We start from the raw sequence: 25,800 nt of genomic DNA, 5'->3' as shown, positions 1-25,800 counted from the left end.
CTTTACTAGAATATCATTAAACACATATCTGTGGGTCTACTTCTGGAATTTCTATTCTATTTCTTTGATTTATGTATTTATAATCCCAACAATACTGCATTTCTTTAAAAACAGTTGCTATCTAATGTCTTTAAGTTGGGTATTACCAGTACTCAACATATTTTTCAAAATTCTTTGGATATTTTGGATCTGTTGTCTTACTATATAAACTTTAAAATGAGGTTCTTGTTTTCTACAAACATTTTTGCTGGGATTTTAATTTAATTAAGTTGAAACTAATGATCATTTTGGAAATACTTGACATCTTGAAAACACTGGTCTTTCAGTTCATGGGAACAAATTCTTACATTCATTTAAACATTTCTTTCATCAATGTTTTAGAAAGTGTACAGAACTTACAGATGGTTTGTTAAATAAATAACTAATCATTTTATGTTTAAGGTGTGATTATAATGATTTTTAAAAATCTTCAATATAGCTAATTATGTTAATTGACAAATCATAATTTCATTACCTTGAGTACAGTGATGTTTATCTATCTATCTATCTATATATATATATATATATATATATATATACCCTTGTGGAATGATTAAATCAATGTATTCAACATATCCATCACCTCATTTGACACATTTTGAGATGATACTTTTGAAATACATAAATATATTTTCAGTTATTTTGAAATATACATTATTTTTATTATAAGTTCCCCTCTACCAGCTGTGCAATAGACTACAAATTTTATTCCTGTTCAGTAATTCTTTGTTTTCTTGCTCTTCCCAGCCTCTGGTGACCATCAGTCTAGTCTCTGCTTCTCGGAAATCACCTCCTTTAGATTCTATATGGAATGAGATCATGTAGTATTTGCCTTTCTCTGGCTCATTGATTTCACTTAACATTGTATCCACTAGATTTACCCATATTGTCCCAAATCAAAATTTTCCTTTCCTTTTTTAAAGTGAATGCTATTCTGTTGTGTGTATGCTACATTTTCTTTATCAATTTGTCCATTGATGAGCACTTGGGTTGATTTCACACCTTGGCTGTTGCAAGTAGTGATGCAGTGAACAAGGAAGTGGAGATGTCCCTTTAACATGTGGACTTCAATTCTTGTGAATATGTTTTCAGAGGTGGTATTGCCAGATCACATGATTAGGAGAACGAGGTTTTGGAAGAAGACAAAGGGTCAAATTAACCAAGGAAAATGGGATGCCCCCATACTGCACTGAGTGGTGTCATGACTGACATGTTCCTGATTTATAATAGTTTTCCAAAACACAGCCCAGCAGGAATAAAATAACCCAATTTGCATGCTCTATATAAAGATGGGGATGTTTGTACTGAGTATTCAAACAATGTACTTCAAAGGCTCTAAACACAAAGATATATAGACATAGTCACAGGTTCCTATACATTTCCTAGTACTCACAGTCATCTAAATAAGCTTCCCAACAAGACAGAAATCCTATTTTATGGAATTGCTGTATGGAATATACATTTCCACCAAGAGTGTACAGGGCTCCCTCTCCTCTGTATCTCACCAACACTTGTCTTTCATCTTTTTGTCAAAAACCATTCTAACAAGTGTGGAATGACATTGTGGCTTTAATTTGCATTTCTAAAATGATTAGTTATGTTGATTTTTTTATTAATCTGTTGGGTATTCCTATGTCTTCTTTTGCGAAGTGTGTGTTCAGATCTTTTGAATATTTTTTGATCACATTGTTTTCTTGCTATTGTTATTGGAGTTCCTCGTATATTCTGGATGTTATTCCCGTCTCAAGTGTATGATTGGCAAGTATTTCTTTCCATCTTGTGAGCTCTCTGTTCACTTGTCAGCTGTTTCTTTGGTTGCACAAAAGCTTGTTAGTTTTATGCCATCTTATTTGTCATATTTTGCTTTTGTTGTCTGAGATCCTTGCCCTGACCAATGTCACAGAACATTTCCCCTGTGTTTTCTTCTAACGGATTTATATTTAAAGTCTTAGACCTAAGTCTTTCATCTATGTTGAGTTGATATTTTCTGCATGGTGTAAAATAAGGGTCTCATTTCATTCTTCCTCCTGTGGATGACCACTTTTCTCACCATCATTTATTGAACACATTATCTTTTGCCATTGAATGCTCTTGACACTTTTGTCAAAATCAATTGGCCATACATGCATGGATTTATTTCTGGTCTTTCTGTCCTATTCCACTGCTCAACCAGTCTATTTATGTCAGTATCATGTTATTTTGATTACAATTTCTTTATGATACATTTTGATGTTAGGTAGTATGATGCCTTCACCTTTGTTCTTTTTGCTCAAGATTATTTGGGCTATTCGTGATCTTTCATGATTCCATACAAATTTTCATATGTTTTTTCTACTTCTGTGGGACAAAATACATTTGATAGAGGTTGCATTTAATCTTTAGATCACATTCAGTGGTATGGACTTTTTAACAATATTAATCCTTCCATTTAATGAACATGGGATTTCTTCCATTTACTTGTGTGTTATTCAGTTTCTTTCATTGGTGTTTATAGTTCTCAGTATACAAGTCTTTTATTTCCTTAAATTTATACCTAAGTAGTTTATTTTTGATTGCCATTACAAATGAAATTTTTAAAAATTTCCTTTTCAGATAGCTTATTATTAGGGTAGAGAAACTCCTGATTTATGTAGGTTGATTTTGTACTGTAAAGCAGTTAATTTTCCTTCTACCCTTCCTATTAGGATGGCCTTGCTTATTTTTCTTGCCCATTAATTCTTTCTAGAACATCTAAAACTATATTGATAAGAAATGGTGAGGGGCTGCAGTTGTGGCTCAGTTGTTGAGCACTTGCCTAGCATGTGTGATGCACTGGGTTCGATCCTCAGCACCACATATAAAGAAATGAATAAAATAAAGGTCCATCAACATCTAAAAAATATGTAAAAGAAAAAAAAAAAAAGAAAGAAAGAAATGGTGAGACTGGGCATCCCTCCCTTATTCCTGATCTGAGAAAAGAGTTTTCAGCATTTTAACATTGAGTATTATATTAGTTATATGTTCATCATATATGATGTTGAGGGCCACAGCCGAGTCAGGATGACACATGGCATTTTTGCCAGAAGTAGGGTTGAGAGGTGATGCCAGCAAGCCATTAAGATGATGACTTTTGAGTTTTCGCGGAGTTCCGGAGTTCCCGTTGAGTGTTGAGTTCTGGTTGAGCTCTCACGGGGATTCCTGAAGAGTTCGCATTGGTTGGGGAAGTGCCGGAGGAGGGATTTCCGGTTGGTGGTTCCCGGGGAGCGTGTGTGGAGTGTGCTGGTGGAGTTCAGAAATAAAGTTTGTTCCTGCTTCAGTGGCTCATGATTTGTGCCCAGCCAGACTGCGGCAATATGATTTTATTGTGTTAAATAATTTGTATATTTTGAGCACATTAATGAATTTGCATATGCTGGACCATCCTTGTATTCTGGGGTTAATACCATTAGATCATTGAATTGGTTTTGCCAGTGTGTGGGGGTGTGTATGTGTGTGTGTGTATGTGTGTGTGTGTGTGTGTGATTGTGTCTGTGGTGCTGTTGTTGTTGTTGAGGATTTTTGCATCTGTGTTCATCAAGGATATTGTTTACTTTTCTAGTAGTACCTCTCTTTGGTATCAGGGTAATGATGGACTCACAAAATGAGTCTAGAAGTGTTCTCTCTTCCTCAATGTTTTGGAAGAGTTTGAGAAGAACCAATTTTAATTCTTCCATAAATGTTTGGTAGAATTAAGTTCTCAAGACATCTGGTCTAGGACTTACAAGAAATTCTTATTTTATGTTGCTCCAGCATTCATTTTGGATGTAATTTGAACTTGTTCATGTGAGAAGCAAGGCTCAATCACCCTTGATGCCGTTTCCAGCGATACACTTTCTCCTAGTTCCTTAATGTGGTTGATTTAAGTATCTGCCTTATGCAACTTTCTTCTGGTGATGTGAATTTGCTCCTGACCTACATGATAGTAAGGATTAGGAGAACAAAGTTTAGGAAGAGACATAGGGTCAAATTAACCAAGGAAAATGGGATGCCCCCGTACTGCACTGTGAGTGGTGTCATGACTGACATGTTCCTGAGCATCATAAGAAATCAAAACTAAGATCATCTCAGATCTCCACCCATCCATTTCACCAGGGCCCATTCTGACAGCAAAAGGCTTTAGTAGACAGAAGTTGGTTAAATTGGTTGAGTCATTCTTCAGTAAGAATTTGGGCTGTGACAACAGAATGACATGTGTGCCCTTAGACTGTGGTGGAGACTTGTGGAAAGCCAAAACATTTGGTTACACATCAGAAAGTCACCTTTTGGTACATGTATAAAGGCATGAATTGGCATGAACATACTCTATATACAAAAGTATGAAAAATTATACTCTATATGTGTAATAAGAATTGTAATGTATTCTGCTGTCATGTATTTAAAAAAATAAAATCAAGAAAACTAAAAAAAAAGTAAAAATGGGGAAAAAAAAGAAAGTCTCCTTTTGAGGGATCTGTCTGGGTCCATGGCTTTCCTACTTTGGCAAGTATGAGTCTGTTGTCCACACCAGTGATTTTTTTCCTGGCCTATTTATGTTGTGTTTGGGGGCCAGGATTGCATGAATTTATAATTTTATCCCCTCCTAAAATTAAGGTCTTAAGAGTTGTCCTGGCTTTGGAGCTATCTAGACAAATACAGTTACTTTACGGTATCACAGGTTGACTTGGCTGTGGTTCCTGTGTACAAACAGGTTGGAGAAAGGAAGGGCAAAGTGCTTTGTTATATTGTAACTTTGTAAAGTTTCTTTTTTTCCTGTTGGCTAATAGGAAAATAGATACTTTGGAAATCTTCAGACTTGCTGTAGGCTTCATGTTTAATGAGGTAAAGGATATACAATAGTTTTCCAAAACACAGCCCAGCAGGAATAAAATAACCCAAGTATTAGCAATTTGCATGCCCTATATAAAGATGGGGATATTTGTACTGAGTATTCAAACAATGTACTTAAAAGGCTCTAAACACAAAGATATATAGACATAGTCATTGGTTCCTACACATTTCCTAGTCCTCACAGTCATCTGAATCAGCTTCCTAACAAGACAGAAATCCTATTTTATGGAATTGCCTCAGTTTAGCAAAGACATCGCATCACTCGCAGGCTTCTATTAGAGACTCTGACACAATCCCTTTATCTTTCCTCTCTTCTTTCCCTATCTGAATAAGGAGAATCTGCAAATGTGATTTAATACCTCTTAAAATCAATTTAATTGGGAAAATATTATAGTGGTAGATGCTGCATGGTTACATTCTGAACAATGCAGCTTTCAAGGAAACCACATTATATTAGAAGAGAAGAAAATAGGTAAATAATTACTATAAGTTGACATGTGACCACAGAAGAGCAAGATAGGAGCAGTCATGGAAAATTTCACAGAGGAGTTAGATCTGAGATTTTAGAGAATGAATGGAAACTCCTCTCTCCCCGTCCCCCTGGTTGAAAAGTAGAGATAATGCGGGTGGTGAGACTGCCTACAGCCCTGCCTCACCAGGAATACACGAGTGGCTCAACTTGGTTATCAGATAAATTAAGCTTTGTTTTGAGAGTGTAGGGTGGGCCATTGCCACAGAGGACACTAAATAACAGATGGTTAGGGAGAGATCAGGAAGGCCTAAGATGCAATGCTAAGAAGCTTGGATATGGTAAATTATTGGAGGTCTTTGTTGGATTTTAATCAGAGGAACTGTTTGATCAGATTTTATTTTAAAAAAGAAAGTTACATGGAAGCTAGATCAAATTGAAATGAGACTAAATACAAAGGGATCATTTACTCAAGATGCCATAGAAAATCCAGGCCAAAAAAAAATAGAGGGGAGTAAACAAAGGAAGTATTCTGAGAGTTGAATCTATAAAACCCCGTGGCTGGAAAATGTGAGAGAGCTTAGAGGGTTAGGACAGCAATGAGAGAAAGAGACTTACAATTTCAGAGATTTCCTATTTCTATTCTCCCTAGAAATATGGTGCCTCATGCCCATGCTACTCAAAGTGAGGTCTAGGCACTTCCTGGAAGCATTAGCGTCACCAGGAAATGAACTGGAAGTGCAAATCATGGGGGTTGTCTCGCAGAGCCTCTGGTAAAAAGACCCAAGGACCTTACTTTTTTGGTAAATTTTACCCATGCTGAATCATCAGAGAAGCACCTGAGAAGCAGGTTGTATGTGATTAAAACTAACATTCTACATATCCCTCCCATGAAAATGCCTCTTTTTCTCCCAGCCATCTCTGGCACTTCTATTTCTACTTCTGTTTCTGCCTGAAAGCTAAACAAAAGTAGCCTATGAGAATGGTGTCCCAATTTGGAACTGAGGACCCTTTTTTCCCCAATACTAAATATGAGGCTCATTAAATTGTTGAGATGTTTCACAATCCACTTAGTGTGTCTCCAATATGGTATGAGCCTGCTTGTTATTGCATTAGACAAAACACTTACAAAGAATAGACACCCCAGTACTTGAACTTATGTGTATTTTCTCTCCACGGTTCTCATTTCGATACTACCAATGACAGCAGTGTCCTGCTGTGATACTCTTTATGACAAATGCTCCCATTGTAAATAGAGCAGAAAAGAGAAGTTGAACTTACAATGCGTTCGTGAAAGGATGGAAAGCCTTATTCCTAATTAGGCTCTCGAGTTTGAAAAACTCCATTCTTTTCATGAGAGGAAATACTTCAGGCTGAGCATCAGAAAAAAAAAAAAAAGAGATGGTCTCTAGGAACGGAGAATGAGAGATTGACACACTAAAGAGAATATCCAATTTGTTGCATTTCTGAATAGAGGTTTTCAGTGTTCCGCCCCAGATTGTCTCACACTATCTACTGCTTTTTCTCTCTTTTTCTCTCCCTGACAATGGCAGTTTGGGGAGTTGTAGCTTTCACAATTCATGTCCTTCCTCTCCATTTATTAATCTCTTTCCCCTCTATTCTTTGAAGAAGATATACTTTTAAAGGAGTATACTACTTTCTCCTTTTTCAAAGAAGCATCCCAGCAAAATGAAAATGAAGATGCCTACAGAAAAAAATAAAAAAATAAGTAAAACAAGAGGGGGGAAAGGGAAGAAAGGCAACACTTAAGAAAGATAATGGAAGTCCCCTGTTGGGCTCCTACACAAGCTAGCAGGAGTGAGGTGTGGCCCAGACTACACCAGACAATGAAGACGGACCAGTAACCTCCACTTAGTATCTTTGAAAGAAGAAAAAAAATATACCTTTTCTGTTCCTATGAAGGAACAACAGGACCACCCAGGAGGGACAAAAAGAGAAGGGGCTCCCCTGTTCTTTCATGAGAAAAAAAGAAAAGCAATAAAGAGACACTGAAAAAATTCTTCCTGATTATACAAACTTTAATATGCTGAGACTCTTTCTAAGCAGAGATTTTGGAAAGTCCCCATTTCTGATGAGTGTGGCCTCTTTCTAATTTGGTCCTAGAAGTGCAAAATCACCCCAAGACCCCGACCATGATGAACTCAGCTTGGGATACCTACTTTGAGGACTTGTTTCAGAATAATTTTTCCTGTCCTGCAGTGTTTTAGTTAGTTTGTTTGGGAAAGGAAGGCTTTATATCTTTTATTTATTTTTTTTGTTTTTTGTTGTTGTTCATTTTATTCTTAAAATTGACTGTTGTAGGATGTGGCCGTGGACCCATGGGTGAATTCTGAGGATCTGGCCCCGAAAGGGGCCATATTAGAGACAGCATAGGACTCTGACGTGCACACACAGAGGCAGAAACTCAAGGCTGAGTTCACAGTGACAATGGTCACCTAGGCTCCTTATGTTTCTGTCCCGACTCTAGAGGCTTCTTTGTGAGATGTGTGTCTCCCTGACCCCAGCACCAGTCCTCCTAGACTCCAAGTAGTCCCAAGAGGGCTACCTCACTCATTCCCCCCAGTGTGTGCAAAGGACAGGAAGGGAATGTCCACCTACTTTAAAGTAAACAGGTGCAAAGAGTTTGGTGGCCTAGTGTTTCTGCTACACTCTTGTGTTTTTCCACCCATCTCTATTGTTCTTGCAATTAGTGAAATCTATCTCAGATTCCAAAGCAGGACAATCATTATTTGTTCAGTTTACTGGTAGTGTGTTTTAACCCTTTTCCCTCTTTTCTTTACAAGTAATTATTGGAGGCACACAGAAGCTATGTTCATTCAGATTTTTATCTTTCCTTATACATACAGTGTCATGCATACAGTGTCTTTTTATGATTATGAAGTAAATCAGACTAAATATTATCCTGCCTTCATCTTGGGATAACCAAAATAATTGGAAATAACCTAAGTACTTAAAAATACTTCTGTTCTACTCTTCTTGAACCCTCCTGTAGGTGTGATAACAAGTTTATCAAAGAAGAGGATGTTCCCTAGGCCAGGCACTGCTGTGGAGACCACCTACATGTGCATGAAGACAGCCTTACCTATGGCCCTTCTATCCACTAGGGCTCAGAGGGTGACCTCTCAGTATTCTCCACCCTGGATCTCACCACCCTGGGGACAGGAATCAAGGCTCCCCTTGACATAAATAGAGCTTAGAGGAAAGCTTAATTGTTCATCTGGTAGGCAAATCAGGACACTCTCACAAGTCAGAGCCACATAGACAAAGATACAGAAAAAGTTACTGTGTCACATTAGAAGGTGTTAAGATTTGGTTGGTAAACAGCCGAGGTATGTGTAGCAAATATGCTACACAAAGTCAAAGTGCTACTACAAACTAAATGCTTAGACCAAATTTCTCAAAACGTAGTTCATGACCCAATTTATCAGAATTACCTTGACTCAGAGCTGATAATCTAGATTCCTAAACTCTACTCCAGACCAATTAAAGAAAGAGTCTCTAAGATTGGGGCCCTTAGGAGTTACCATAGAGATTTTAAAGTGAACTAATTTTTTAAAAAAAATATCTTATGATCTGTCCTAGGATTTTAAAAGACTAAATGAGTCAACATACTGCTTTTAAAGTTATTTTATAAATTGGAGAAGCATTATGATGTCTTTAGTAGAATTTGTAGGTAGTCATATTACGCATCAGTCTATAGAAAAGCTATTCTGTATATATACACACATATATACATATAAGTGTGCTAATTTCCCTTTAACATACACTTTTTTTAACATACACTCCTAGAACTGTTTATATATTAAAAATTCTAATTATTTCCTCCATCTATTTGTTTCAGATGAATAGGTCAGTGGAATCCAACTTATAGTTAAGCTCCCGATTATTATCAATTAGACTTGCAGGCTTCAGATTTGAAAACTATTGTTTCCCAGCCCATATCCCCAAGTTCAGTCATTTTTTAATATAAGATCCCTGTCTAATGAATATTTATTTTCCCATTCCTTCATCTTAGTCCAGATCATTATTATTGTATACTTGAAAGTCTTCTTAGCTGGTTATGGTGACTCCAAAATTCCACAACATTTCCCTCATTCCAACTAATTTTTGAGAAAAACTATATTATGCCTAATCTGATAAAACAGGAAATTGATGTGGGGGCACAATGATTGGAATGCAGGAAGAAAAAGTTTTTTATTGTAGATGCTATGATCATATGTGCAGAAAACATCACTGAAAAACTATTACAGCTAATAATTGAGGTCAGTTAGCTACCCCCAAACAAAATAAATGTTAAAAAAAAAATCAATAGCCTTCCTATGAAACTGAAAAATAATTTGGAAGAGATAATGAAAAGAACATTCACAGTCATAATTTTTTGGGTGCCTGAGCGGTAGAAAGATCCCTGCAGTGGGTGATTCCCTGAGTGAGCACAGGAGGAGTTGAAGTGTGGCCCTCTGGAGTCACAGTTCTGAGTTTATATTCCAACTGCTACTTACTAGCTTTATGACCTGAAGGAAGCTAAATAAGCCTATGTTTAAAATTCCTCATTTCTAAAATGAGGTAATTTCTATTTTTAAAAAAGAATTAATATGGGTTATGTGTGGAACTAACTTAGATGCCCTTCAATAGATGAATGGATTAAAAAATGTAGTATATAACACAATGGAATATTACTCAGCAATAAAAGAGAATGAAATCATGGCATTTGCAGGTAAATGGATGGAGTTAGAGAAGATAATGCTAAGTGAAGTTAGCCAAACCCCAAAAAACCAAATGCTGAATATTTTTTTTTTTTTTATATAAGGAGGCTGATCCATAGTGGGATAGGGAGAGGGAGCATGGGAGGAATAGACGAACTCTAGATAGGGCAGATGGGCGGGAGGGGAAAGGAGGGGGAAGGGGATTATTAATGATGGTGGAATGTGATGATCATTATTATCCAAAGTACAAGTATGAAGACACAAATTGTTGTGAATATACTGTGTATACAACCAGAGATATGAAAAATTGTGCTCTGTATATGTAATAAGAGTTGGAATGCACTCTGATGTCATATATAAATTAAAAAAGAATTTAATTAATTGAATTCAAAGAAATTCAATTAATTCAATAAATATGTGTTGTTTTATTAAAAAATATGGGTTATGACTCTATGACTATGACTACAATATATACGTGATGGACCATGATAATATATATGACTATATCTGCCATTTACTTGGAAGGTCCAGTGAAAATAGGAATGCTGGGTAAATCTTCACAATGATAACATAGTACATGATCTACTGAAGTGACGTCAGTCTTGCACTAGCAATCCACTGTACAGGGTAATTTCAGAAATACCAGGACTGAAGCTGATGCCTCTTAAGATTCCCTCCAGCCCTGAAGTGTTACGGCTCATTGAAATTTTAACTTGATATTTTTATTTCTCATCTCCTCTATGGTTTCTGTTAGCTTGAGGATTGGAGTTTGTTAAATATATGTCCATGTTCTCTCATCTAAAGCAAATTCTATTTCAAAAGGGAGTACAGCAGTTTTAGCTAAACGTCTCTGAAACAGGAATCCACTTTCTGCTCACCTGTACAGTGAATTGAAAATTATGAAAGAGACGTTTTTCAGAGATGAACAGAACAAGAGCTGTGGATCTAAGCTGTATGAGAGGGTGGGCTGAGTCAGCTCTAAGAGGGATTTAAGAACCCTGCTTGTTGGAATATAAAGAATGTGCATGCCAAGACACTAATCTGAGCTACTGCATTTCCTATCTGGAGGAGCTTAATACATCTCATTTAAATTCTTAGACTTGGTTTCTTCATTCCTAAAATAAAAATAAAAATAAATAAATCTCTCAAAAAGTATCATAAGGGTAAAATTAAGAGTTTGTAAAAAAACAGAGAGAGTCCTATGATGATCAAGAATTAGTTAGTTGTCTCCCAATTTTCTGAAATACAAACCCCTGTCATGGTATGTTCTGAATTGTTAGAGCAGAGCACTACAGAACAGAAATGTGCTTTTTCTCTGTTCTAGAGTTTGGAAGTTCAAGAGCAGGTTGCTGACATCTAATGAAAGTCTTGTTATATCCTAGCATGAAGGAAGGAGGAAGACCACAAAGGGAACTCTGTGTCACATGGCAGAAGAGGAAGAGAGGGAGAGCCCATTCCCACAAGGGTTTTCTATAGTGGTATTAATCCGCTCATGACAGCAGAGCCCTTATGACCAAACACCTTCCAAAGGGCCACCACTGCCATTACTGTCACATTGGGGATTAAGTATCCACATGACATTGGGAGGGGAAAAGAAACTTCGAACACTAGCACCCCTCAGTTGTTGGTATGCATGAGATTATAACATTATGAATTATTTTAGGGGAGGGGCATGGAGGGAAAGCAATCCCTTCCAGGAAACTTCATTCATTAAATCTCTTTCCTCATAGTGTAAGGAAACCCATGTACCATGTGAGCTCTAGGCACTTTCAGTGAGAAGTGTAATGAAGTAGACCCAATGTGAAGTGAAGTAGATGAAAGCTTGCCTTTATAATTCATACAGCATCATGTCTATCAGTGAAATATGAAAAACACAGGTTAGTAACTATGACTTAAAAATGTTATGTGATTTGTCCACAAATGCATTTGAGACCTGCAATGTACAGAGTAACCGCTCCCCAAATTCCACTTAAATGAAATTTTTTCATACAGAGATTTATATTTCTATATCATTCCCACAAACTATGAGAATAATCACAAACTAAGGTGGTAACTTATTGTAAAACTAAAACATTTAGATATTAAATAATCCAAAGTTCTGTTACTATAAAACACAAAGACTTTGTGCATAATAGTTAGAACAAAAAATGAATTTATATGCAACCATCTTCTTAATATACGTTTTAAAAGCATCCAGATAAACCTTCCCCATACTAGTACACTTCAGCCTATTTCTAACTACCCTGTCCCTCAAATCTGAAAACTCATTAATTGTTTACATCCAATATCCAAGTCAGTGTCACTGAAATTATTAGAGATAATATCCTGAAATATGTCCAAGGACTGATGGATGAAAAATTAAAATTAACATGACTCCTATATTATTGTTCTTTCAAAGTACAAAATGGGAGTATGGTGCCTTTTGTTTAATTTGGTATTTTTCCTTCCGTTCTTAGGTTGCAAGCAAAAGAAACTAACTCTGAAGAACCAAAGTAGAACAGAGGACTAGAGATCAAGAAAGAAATCGAAATAGCACAATGAAAATTAGAGGGATCTCACAAAATTAAAGAAACAATTGAAAAACATTCTTTAGACTGAGGAGTCACTGGGTGATATATGATAGGGAATAATGAACTTTCCTGAGTTATCTGCCGATGGCATCCATCTTTGGGTCACATGGTTCCAGATGCACTTCCTGGGAGCAATGGTAGCTAATCAGAGCTTGAAGGGAGGATCTATTTGTCAGGGGGAGAGTGGCATCTTGATTGGCAGTTCTAGCAAGATTTTATAGAATGGGAGGATGAGTTCCTCAGTGGAATTTCAAAGAAAGGAAACTGAAATCTGAAAAGTTGAAAGTCCCCAGATGTCCACTAGACTTTCCATAAATAGGCAGCTGTGGAATTCCTTCCCCCTCTGTGGTGTGGCTTCAGGAGCAGACTCTTCAAGGGTGTGGGCTGGAATTCTGTAGTAAACTACACTCTCCAAATGGTTCCAGATTGGGACTAAAATACCCTCTTTATAAGCACAAGCAAAACTTAATCCAGGTGAATATTACTGTGTGCTTTTATGCTGAAAATCTCAATTCAATCCAAAGTGAAGGAATACAATTATACCATGTACTTTTGCATTTGCATAGTTTTAAAAATTGACAGAAAAATTATCTTTTTTCACTTACCCATGGTACAAGTGATTTTCCTGGAATTCCTCCCCTCCTTGTTTTTTTTTTTTTTTTTTTTTTTAGACTATTGTCCATTACTTTCTTTTTCCAAGTTAAAAAAAATAAAAATCTATTTATACACCAGAGGTGCCAAAGCACACATTAAGGATCATGTTAAATAAATTTCAATAGGAAACTCTCCAAAGATGTGCCTTCACTTGAGACAAATATCCAAAAGAAATTAACTTTTGTAATAAAATAAATCTTCTTATAATCTTTCTCCATGTCAATGCCTGCAGCCTAATATGGAAAACAAACAACCTGTTGGACACAAGTTCAAAGATTTTGAACTGTATCCTTACCTTTCTCACTCCAGCATCTGGTTAACAAAATAGTTGGTTTTTGACAAATAACTGTCTTAGATATTTTTTATATTGAATCTACAGAAGTTGTGATTGAATAGACAAGATGTTTTGATATTTATAAAACTGAATAAAGTTCTCTAGATTTCTCATGCTAGCTTCTCAAATGGTGTGGCCATGAGAGTGTTTTAGGGAGAAATGGAAGGCAGAGAATTGGAAACATATGTTCTGATTCTGTTACTTTTCTGGTCTCTGGAAAACATGTGAAAATACGAATAGAAAATTTGATCAACTCAAAGAGAACTAAAGTCATATCTTTTAGATAAATACACACTTTTACTGAAAGTTTGAAATCCTTGTACAAGTTGTACAAATTTTGAAATCATGTACAAGTGTGAGGAATCCTGGCACAGAGAAAAGGTGAGGGCTTTGGAAGTAGAGAAAGTAAACTCCAAACTGGGCTTCCTCAGTGCCCCAAGCATAAGCCTTACATGTTACTGAATGTCCCGAATCTCCTGTTTCCTGATAGTATTCTAAGGGCTTTTTGAAAGGACTGGAAGCAAATTTAAGAGCCAGGGAATTACCTGGATGAGTAAACGATAGCTGATATAAACTTCCTCATAATAAAAAAGAAATTTCAGCATGGAAGCCTATTCTGCCTGGTACCACAACATAAAAGACAAAATGTCCAGGCAAAAACAGGTGCTTTATCTAAGGGATGCTGTTTATTGGAACTTCTTACTCTAGGCACAGGATAGAGACTACAAATAATGTTCATGTCCAACAGGGATGAGATTCTTGTCTTAGGTAAAATTCACTAAGAAAAGGTGAAACCAAATCACAGAATCAAGTTCTTATAACCCAGCTACATAATGGTTCCTGCTTCTGATTCAAGTCCTCTAAGTCTTCTATTGTGTGGTTACATGTCATTTAAGAATCCACAAGTCTGGCTCATATCCACAATGTCATGCTGCTGCTGTGACTTGGTGTGGACTTTAGAACTGCAATGAACTAATTTTCATGAATTCTCAATTAGTCAAATTATATATTTTTTTCTGAAATTAGTAGATTTTTATTTTTTTTAAAAGAATGTATGTTACATTTGGATAGTCAGCCAAATTTGATCAGAGAGTTGTTAACATATTACTGCTTCAAGCTGCATAGAAATGCAGAGATGCTGGAGTTGACTATGGCACATCCGCACAGTGACTATGAAAATGGTTGCTCCTAATTGGTGCCAGTGCTGGGGGAGATTCTGTACTTAACATTTTCCCAATTTAAAATCATTTAGCACTTCAAACAATCCTCTGAATTATATGTTTTATCCACAACTTAAAGATGCAGAAACAGGAGATGTTCAGAATTGTACAGCCCATGAGAAGCAAGTCTCAGGATTGAATGTAGATCCACATGACTCGAAAGCCTGGTCCATAAGGACCACCAGCATGGCTGTGAGGATCCCTTCTTAAAGGCAAGGCTCTGAAATCAGGTGGCTTGTTTAAGACCCATGTATTGCCACTAAACTTAGATACATGGATTAATAATAATAATTATAATGATATTAATTTATTTTATTTACTTATCAATATTGTCAATAATATTAATACTTATGGTGTAATAATGAATATTAATATAGTAGGTGCATCATGATGTTCATATGATCAAAGCTCCTTGAGGGTTTCATGAATTGTATCTTCAATGTCCCCCAAAGACACACGTGCTAAAGATTGGAAGCCAGTCTGTAGCACTATTGGAGATGGTGGGGCCTAGGGGAAGGAATTTAGGGCAATCTGGGTATGCTCTTAAAGGAGATATTGGGACCCTCACCCTTCTTCCTCTCTGTCTGACCCTCACCCTTCTTCCTCTCTGTCTCTGCTTCCTGAGGTAAGCAGTTTTGATCTGACACACGCTGCCCACCATGATGGTCCCAAAACACCACAAGAACAAAATCAATGGAGAAAAGTGACGATGGACTGAAACCTCTGAAACTGAGAAAAATACATTTTTCCTTCTTTTATTAGGTATTTTGTCACAACAGAAAGTAAAACAGAGTGCCTTGGATGGAAGCCAAGTCACCACAAGGATATTGTTAATTGAGTAGTTTCTAAGGAACATTAAGAATTAATGGACAGTTCTTGAGATTTTGCCATCCCTATATCTGTGGACTTCTCCATTCTAACAAAGATTAATTTAGTTAGAACAGCTGTAGTTACCTACACGGTGTTCTGAATTTTAGTCATTTTATACTCATTTGCCCCTGATTTACACAATTACAGTTTGCAATGCAGATCACAAGATTTCCTTTGCCTTTTAGACTCTAATGATAAATTCTATACTGCCTAACTAGTTCATTTATTTTTTGTGTAAATGCTGTTTTATTCATGAATATTTGCTGTGGGCTGTATATTGTGAGATCAAAATGTTACTGTATGTCTTTAACTGAAAGAAATGTCTATGAAGCTGCAAAATTATCCTTTCTCCTTCTCTCTATGGGTTGTAGTAAATTATATAATAATTCAAATATGAAGTAAAACATATCATAATTTTACTACTAATAAAACTGGTGGAGAATGGTGCAGGACCTGTTAGGTTCCTCTTAGAACCTATGGTTTAAGGGATAGAGGTGCCCAGAGTTTTCTACTCAGTGGCAAGAGGAGAAGTAGAAGAATAAAATTATGTAAACTGTTACCATAGAGAAAAAGATGGCCTTACTCTACACCCTTATCGTACATGAGGAGGAAAAATAAAGGAGATTATGCATGACCACTAATCTTTACCTTTGACTCAAAAAGAAAGGCTAACCCCAGTTAGCTCTCCTGAGATTTCCAGGTCAAATCCCACGTCCTCAGTACGGCCCTGAGACCCAGCCCCTGCCTGATCTCCCTCGTTTACAGTGTTCTGTCCACCGAAGTATTTTATCAGACTTTTGTACTTGCTGGTCCTGTTTCCAGAAACAATTTGCCACTTGGTTCTTGATGTGACTCACAGCTTCTTGCCACTCTAGTCTCAGATAAAATAATCATTATCTCGGAAGGATGCCAAGTAACCACCAAACTAAAGTAATCCCCTGGTGTCTCTATTATTCATGGTATCTGAAATTATCCTCTTTGTTTTTAAGTCTTCAGAATGGTTCATCTTACTAAATCAGTGACCAATAATTGTTTTCTATAAAGGGTTGGGTAGTAAATATTTTAGACTTTGAGGCGTATGGGTTTCCTGTTGTAACTTCTAACTCTACCATTGTGCAAAAATAGCCATAGATAAAACAAATGTATTAGCATGACTATATTACAAAAAAGTTTCATTTTTAAGAACAGATGGTGAGCCAGATTTGGGCTGAGTCTATAGCTTACTGACCTCTGTTCAGACCTATGAACTTATAATTTGCCTGCCTTGTACACCACGTTTTCCTTTTCAATCAAAACCAGACCTAAAATATAGCAGGTTTCAAATAAATATATTTTCATGAATAAGAAAAACTGCTCTGAGGTATGTTAAAGAGACTCCTATGGAAAAACAAGAATGAGATGGGTTACAAATTCTCCCCTAACAGATCTAGAGTGCATTTTTATACATTTTTCTTCCCTTATGTAATAATTAATAAATGTACATATAATTGACATAAAGATGATTTTAATATCTTCCTAGAATCCTTCTATTAAGTTTCATCTAACAGAAAAATCACTGAGTCAGAAGATTTTGCTTCACATATTAAGTCAATTTGAAAACTAAGCCAACGCGATTTAGGGTTTTTGAGGGATTAATCAAATTGGATGACTAAAGCAACTAAGATTGGTTTTATAGTCCTTCTTGCTGGAATGCAATTGTGAAGGAAAAGGAGATACAATCAGGCTCAAAACTTAAATCCACTCACAGCTTTATCATTAATTATTTCTGTGACTTCCAGGTGAGGCATTTTAATCCGAGTCTCAGTTTTCTTGTCTGTAAAAGTACTGATTACCTACAATAGCAATATCGTCTATATATTATCATCTACACTATAATAAGCAGTGACTTGAGTGTGTTAGACATGCCCCTTTAAAATAACTCTACAGATGTAGGGAGTTTACTCACAGGCAAGAAAACAAGTGAAAGGAGCTCAAGCAAATGAACTGCAGTAGAATCAAGATATCCATTTGGGTCTTGTGACACCAATTCCATGTCCTTGGCCTACACCACAATGTCTGATCTCTAAAACCCCAGTGAGGTGAGCATAGTCTGTGAATCTATAGCAAATGCACTTTTAACATTTCAGTGTTTCTCATGAAGTATTTTAGGCATCCTGTAAGATCATATTCTTGTGACTCCCAACATTTTGAGCTACAGCAGCAACTAATAGAAAGTATAAACTGCTGCAATCTGGGGAAGTGTTATTGCAGTGTGTGAAAGTAAACACTGCTTCTTCATGACAAAAAGATGCCAAATATACAGAAATATACTTTTTTTAAAAAAAAGTGAATTTTAAATTTGTATGCCAGAGTAGACCTTTTACATGTTCTGTGTATTTTATAAGTAAAGAAAATGGAATGCCCAAAAGAGAATTGATTTAGACAATGCTTCTCAAATGTGTTGTCCCAGAAACAGATCTAGGGCTCCGAGAGCCTGACTCCCAACAGAGCGTCCTTTCCAAAACCAAGGATCAGGTTCTAATCACAAGAACAATAATGTAGGCACCCAATGTTGAATACAATTTTAGCATTAACCGTGGGGTGTGTGCGTGTGTGTGTGATGAGAAAGAGGGAGAAAGACACAATAAAAACGACAAATGGAGATAAGAGGTTGCAAGAGAGAGAGTCTTCAACTTGAAACTGAATTGTGTGCAGGGGAATATTCTAGGCATTTTACCTAGATTGCTCCATCTCTATAATGATGCCATGAGCAAGTATTGTTACCATTATAATCATTTTATAAATGCGGAAACTGAGCTTGAGAGTGATGAGGTGATTCATTCAAAGACACACAGCTTGTAATTGTGGAGAAGTAATTTAAATTCAGGCAATATGATTCTGGAACTTATTTTTTTCCATAGCAATTGGCAAACTTTAATATCCAAGAAAAATTAAATTCATCATAGGCATTAAAATATAGGAAATTTCATGCACACTTGAAGCTTCCAATTCAGCCTTTGTGACAACTTTTAGAATAAGAATTACATATAAATAAAGCACATTATATAATTCTCAAACTTCAGAGTTTTATACTATGATTTATACCTTGAAATTCATTGTAAATTTTAAACCTCAAGAAAAATTTTTTTAGGAAAAAAAAACTTAAAACAGCAAAAAATATTACAAAATCTATAGAAATTAAAGGAATGTATGCTACTTTTGAATGATTTTTAAATGTTTTTAGTTCACTGCCTAGTATTCATTTTTACAGTTTGTATCACACAGATGGTCTTTGTTTTTCTCATAGAGGCAAAAACAGGTTGACACTAATGGGTTGGTTTTATTACTGAAATTTTTATTATTTTTTGCTATCAAATTTCGTTCTTTAATAATGTCACTTGTATTTCTAAATTTTAGCTTATATTTTAGTTAAATTCTGAAATCAATTATTTCATTTGGCTTTCATTTCTCTCTCACATCATGAATGTTATTTTTAAGTGTTCCATACAACTTTGTATCACGTTTTTTTTTCTCATAATTTTTTAGCTAATACGTCCCAAATATGAAAGTATAACATCAATCCAATAATACAAGCATCACTGGATCCCACATTTTTTACATCTATGCAAACCTTCTGCCTAAAAAGTGGTACACCTTTCCCTGTGAAACCAGTGCTATTGTCTGACACTTTGATTATTGGCTTTAATCTGTGGATCATAGAACAGTCTAGAAAATTCTTCTTTCTCTGTGGAGAGACAAACCAAGAAGATGACAGTTTTATTTTGTTCTTTAGACACAGACTATGAAAAAGTTTAACAATGTGGGTGTGCTTGTTGTGTCTTCTGATTAAATGCACTTGGGAAATGCTGACATAGACTAAGGTCAGCATGTTTTGTTAGTTTGCTTTTTGTTTACTTGTGAGAATTCTCATGAACTAGATAATCTAACGAATTTATGAATCTAAAAGAGGAAAATTAGTACACAAAATTTCTTGTTTATTTGCTCATGGAGGCCTCTCTTCCCATACCTATAACATCCATGCCTGTTACCCCATAGTAATGCAATTTTAGGAAATTAGATTAGAAAGTTCAGAAAACAAAGAACTATCAGAATGATTCCCAACAATTTATATAATCCTGAAGATTAACACACAGGCATTGAATTTGAGTGAGGAAAAATAGAAAAAATTAAAAAAAGGTTTGGACCAGGAAACACAACAAAGAAGATTATAGAACTCTCTCAAACCCTATACCCTGTTTGGCTGAGGTTTGCCCCCCAGTGGCTCACGTTCTAGAAGCTTGGTCCCCGGTGTGATGGTGTAAGAGGTAGTATGGAAGCTTTAAGCAGTTTGGCCTAATGGAAAGTGGTTAGGTCACTGAAGGCACTGCCCTTGGAAAATATTAAGGGTTCTCATAATACCCTAGTAAGTTCCCAAGAGAGTGAGTTGCTCTAAAGGAGCCCTTCTCACTCTCTGGCTTTCTGTCTCACTGAGTGATCTCTCTTGCACACACTCCTCTTATGATTCCATGTGCCATTAGGCCTTCACTAGAAGCTAAATCAAAAGGCATGAACAATTTTGGACTTTTACCTTTCCGAACTATAAGCTAAACATATTTTTTTTTCTTTCACAAAATACCTAGCTTCTGATGTTTTGTTATAATAACAGAAAATAGACTAATACATTACATGAGGGGAAAAAAAAGGCAGAAAAAGGGACTAGGAAGGTATTGGAAAAATCAGGGACACTCAATATCCACAGAGATGGCTCTTATATTTAATACAGTGCAACATAATCTTTCCTAGGTGGGAGTAACATTTCAAGCAATCAATAAAAGTAATTTTGTTTAACTGAAGATACTTGTTATACTTAAATATTTTTTTAGAGTAGCCTATGTCATGTTCATGTTATTGTATCAGGAAACTGGAGTAAATTACACCTTTGCAGAAAATTAAGTGATGTCCCTCAAAAGACAAGTCCACATTTTTACTCCCATTCCTGTGAATATGGCCTTTTAATATATGTAGACACAGACTATGAAAAAGTTTAACAATGTGGGTATGCTTGTTGTGTCTATATATATATATATATATATATATATATATATAGAGAGAGAGAGAGAGAGAGAGAGAGAGAGAGAGACTTCAAGATTTAATTGTTAAAATGAGGTCATTGTGCGTTAAGACATTTCCTAACCCAGCCTGACTACTGTCCTTGTAATACAAGGGACACTTGGACACAAAGACACACAGGTAGAAAACCATGAGTAGTTATGAGTTAATGCCAGAAATCACCACCAACCACCTGAAGCCAAGAAGCATCAAGGAAGAGTCCAACCCCATAAGCAGCATGGCTCTGCCTACATCTTGATTTCAAATGTCCACCTCCAGAGGCAAGAGAAATTTCAGTTGTTTAAGGAACTAAGTGTGTGGGACCTTGTTAGAGCAGCCCTAGAAACTAATACAATGTTGATTCTCATTATACCATAAGGCAAATTCTATTTCTCAAGCAACACCAACATGACCATGTATGTTCTAGAGCTTTGGCTCTTGTGAATATAAGATTGTAATGTTTAGACAACAAAATTACATTTAATGCACAATAGCAATCCAGGTTGAAGAGTGAACAATTAAGTAATGTAGTAGTTAAGAGGGAATTTAATAACTCTAAAGTCATTGCCAAAAGTTTTCAGTGCTTCCAAGTCCTACTGTGTTCATAAATAAAAAGAAGGTGTGTCAAATAAACTGTATGGTTACAACCTTCTGAAAGGACAGTGAACAGAGGCTGGTAAAGAATTAAAAGCTGTGTCACTCTCACCATGACCCCTGAAGAAATCCATGGCAAATGGAATCATGGTGCTTCATATCTATAGGTGGGATGTTGAATGTTCTTCAAAGGTCCCATGTTAAAGGCTTGGTCCCCAGGGTGGCTCTATTGGAAGGTGCTGTGAATTTTTTGAAGGTGGGACTTCTGGGAGATCCTCAGGTCATTGGGAGCAAACACTCATAACGGATTGTAGCTCCCTACCAATTGATATTCTCTCTCTCTCTCTCTCTCTCTCTCTCTCTCTCTCTTTCTCTCTCTGCGTCATGGCTCATGGAGTGCTTTGTTCCACCGCATGCTTCTGTCATTTGTTGCAATCACAGTGGCCCAAAACCACAGGACCACATAATCTTGGACTGGAACTTCTAAAACCTTAAGCTAAAATAAACCATTTCTCTCTACAATGCAGATGCCTCAGATACTTCATTATAGGGTCAGAAAGCTGACTAATAAACCTATATATATATATATATACACACACTCATATACATAATTATATATAAAATCACATATATGAATAGTTATATATAAAACCCATATAATTATCTGTCAATCAAAAATAAAATAGAACATTTTAAAAAATTAAAATTAAAAATAAATGGAGCTGAGTGTGGTGGCACACACCTCTAATCCCAGTGGCTAGGTAGACTGAGGCTGGAGGATCATGAGTCCAAAGCCAGCCTCAGCAAAAGCAAGGTGCTAAGCAACTCAGTGAGACCCTGTCTCTAAATAAAATACAAAATAGGGCTGGGGAGGTGGCTCAGTCATCGAGTGCCCCTGAGTTCAATCCCTGGCACTAAATAAATAAACAAACAAAGAAATGGAGATCAGTGAACAATGCTATCTTTGTAGATATGATATAAAGGTAGCAAGGCTGTTGACCTCATGTGAGTTAGATTGTTTGACCAAAATTTCTGACAAGAACAAGTTAGAGGAGGAAAGATTCGTTTGGGCTCATGGCCTTAGTCTGTGGCTGGCTAACTCCATTGCAGAAATGTCATGGTAGAGTGACATAGCAGAGGAAAGCTGCTCAGCTCATGGCAGTTGGGAAGCAGAGACAGAGAGAAAGGAAGGGGCTAAGGAGAAGAGAAGCCCTTGCAGGACATGCCCCAGTGACCTACTTTCTCCAGCTAGTCCCACCTCCCTGTGGTCCATCCAGCTATCAATGGATTCATCCATCAAGTAGATTAATAGTCAGAGTCCTCATGATGCAATCATTGCCTAAAAGCCCCACTTCTGAACTGGGTTGCACTGGGGAACATGCTTCCAAAGCATGTGCTTTTAGGGACATTCTAGAGCCACGCCACAACTTCATACCATAGAGGGTACCTACTGGTAGCCAAGAGAAAGTGCTATCATTGGGGGCTTTTATTAATTTAGTTATTATAGGTACAGATTCCTGAGAATCACATACTGAGAATAATATTTGCCTGAAGATACAGTAGTGGGTGCTATCACTATATGGAACAACACCCATTAGACTGAATGAAGGGCTTGGAGAGAGGAAACCTGAACCAGGACGAAGGTGAACCGGGATGGTGGTCTTCAGCATTATCCTCCCTTGAGGAAAAAAGGGCTGGGCCTATCTGTCCCGGCTTCAGTCACCAGGCATTGCATGTGGAATGTTCTTTTTGTGATTTAGGACAAATACTAAAGAACTCAGTCAAGAGCCGATGACCACAGCTACTCCAAGCAACTGAGAAGTTGAGCATCTCAGCCCAATAGGAGGCATCAAATGACACTTTTTGTACTCTTCCTCTTTTCTTCCAAGAAATAGTTTGGGCTTCCAAACAAGAAAACATAGGCAATAAAAGAGAGCAATATATTAATGACATAATTGATGTTGTCTTTTCTTATAGATACTGTGAAGCAAGGAGTAGTGAGAGAACTCTAGGACTCAAAGAAGACTTTCTTTCCTCCCAGGTACCAGCTTAACTTGGCCCAACAGAAAGTATTGTGGGTGAAATTAAGGTCTAAGTGTAGACCTTAGAGACATGAGTAGTCCATACACCCCATACCCTTGAAGGATTACTGCCAAATAAGTTTACTTTAGACAGAAGAGGTCCATGGAGGAGGCCTCTTAACCTTTGTGACCTTGTGTTCCCAGCAGCAAGAACAGCACCTGGCCCACGGTACACAGTCAAGTACTGTCGAATGAATGAGTGAAGAAACAATGTGATTTCACTCAGCTGGTGAGCAGATAGTCAAGGGCTCATGGGTGTGTGTGTGTGTGTGTGTGTGTGTGTTGTGTGTGCATTTGTCTCAAAGGTAAGCATAGATTCCAATACATGTCGGAGTCTCAAGAAGCAGAAGGCAGAGTAATGGAGAGTAATTGTGGATGGAATAAAATTTTAGAAAGCCCTAAAAACCAGTCAAAGATTTTTAGAATAAAGACATAAGAAACAGGGAGCCACTGAGACTTCTAAACAGGGCACGAGATAAAAGCATTGTTTAAAGTAAATAATCTCGGCAGAGCAAAAGCAAAAAACACATTTTTCCATCGAACAAGTTGTTCCCAACAAGGACTATTTAACTTAATTTTAAATTTTACTTTTGAATGAGATTTAGTCAAACCACTTTTGTTATGGATATAATTAATTTGAGGGGGCTTTATTATAATTATGAAAAATTTTAATTTTGAAATATATAAAATATATTTAAAAATTCACCAAATTAACTAAAAAGAACTGATTACTGATATCCTTTCCCCCTTTTTCTCTGTATTTTACATAGTTGAGCTCAGACAATAGAGATAATTTTGTTACCTCAGTGCTCATTTCAAGTATAATATAGGTATTTTTCAGGTTATTAAAAACTCTTTAGAAACACCATTTTAGCAATTCTGTAATATTTACTTTCATGAATTATCTATAATGTGCTGAATATTTTCTCTGTTCTAGGTATTCAATTGGTTTCAATGCTTCAATAAGCATATTATATACAAATATTTGTGAATATTTTATATCATTTCCTTAAAATATTCCTAGATGGGAAAATTCTAGGTAACAAAACAATAATTAATGTTTAATATATATCTCTAAACTGTTCTCCAGCAAACGAGTTTCAGTTTGTACATTCCCCCCACCAGTTACAAATGTAGGAGCCTTCTACTAAAGCACCAAGCATTTCTACTGGAATGAAAATTATAACTGATTTGACAGGTAAGAAATTATGTTTCACCATGGCTTTCCTTTATATTTCTCTCATTTCCAACGAGGTTTAACATTTTACTCAAAGAGGTGGTATCCATTTGTAATTTTTCATAAAAATCCCTTTTCTATTCAAAATTCAAACTTTCCATTAATTAATCTTTATAGATTTTCTGTGAGCGTATTATATAATAAAGAAATTAACTACCCCAGGGTATATTTGTTATTATATAGAACACAGAAAATAATAGAGTATATAGAACACAGAAAATAATAGAGTATTCACATATTGACCTTTTGTGACTTCTTCCATTTCTTTTAAAGTTAGGATGATGTTTACTTACTTGACTTAATAGCAATTTACTTTAATAGATCAGGAGGATGGAGGAAGAGGGAAAGGGGAAATAATGGTGAATGATGTTGTCCAAATTATGCTGTTATATTGTATGTATATACAAATATTTAAAAATGAATATCACTCTTATGTACAACTATACTACACCAATAAGAAATATGAAAAAAACATTGATCCATTTATCACAATGATACTTTAACTACCTTAGACAAATTTTTGAAGACATAGTAAATAATAAGTTTTTAATTTTAGAAAAATGAATTATCTATTATTCTACTCAAAATACAGATATTTTCAATTTTGTACATTCTTTCTAGTCTTTGCCTATATTTTTGCATAGTTGCATATATCAGCTTATATTCTAGATTTTTATTGAATATTTTGCTTATTTTGAGATAATTATTTACATGCAGTTGTAAATAATACAGAGAGATCTCATGTTCCTTTATTCACTTTCCTCTAATGGTCACATCTTTTAAAATTATAGAACATTATCACAATCATTAATAGAGTCAAAAAGCAGATAATTTCTATTCCTATGAGGTTTCCATATATAGTCCTTTTCTATTCTTCCTGTTCCCATTATCTCCATTTCTATAATATTGTCATTTCAAGAGTGTTATGTAGGCTGGCAGTGGTGGTGCACATTTGTAATCCCAGCAGCTGGAGAGGCTGAGGCAGGAGGATCGTGAGTTCAAAGCCAGCCTCAGCAATTTAGCAATGCTCTAAGCAACTCAGTGAGACCCTGTCTCTAAATAAAATACAAAAAGG

Source organism: Marmota flaviventris, chromosome 7 (assembly GCF_047511675.1).
Source record: "Marmota flaviventris isolate mMarFla1 chromosome 7, mMarFla1.hap1, whole genome shotgun sequence".
In the NCBI taxonomy this organism is placed as follows: domain Eukaryota; kingdom Metazoa; phylum Chordata; class Mammalia; order Rodentia; family Sciuridae; genus Marmota; species Marmota flaviventris.
This window is presented reverse-complemented; position numbering follows the sequence as displayed.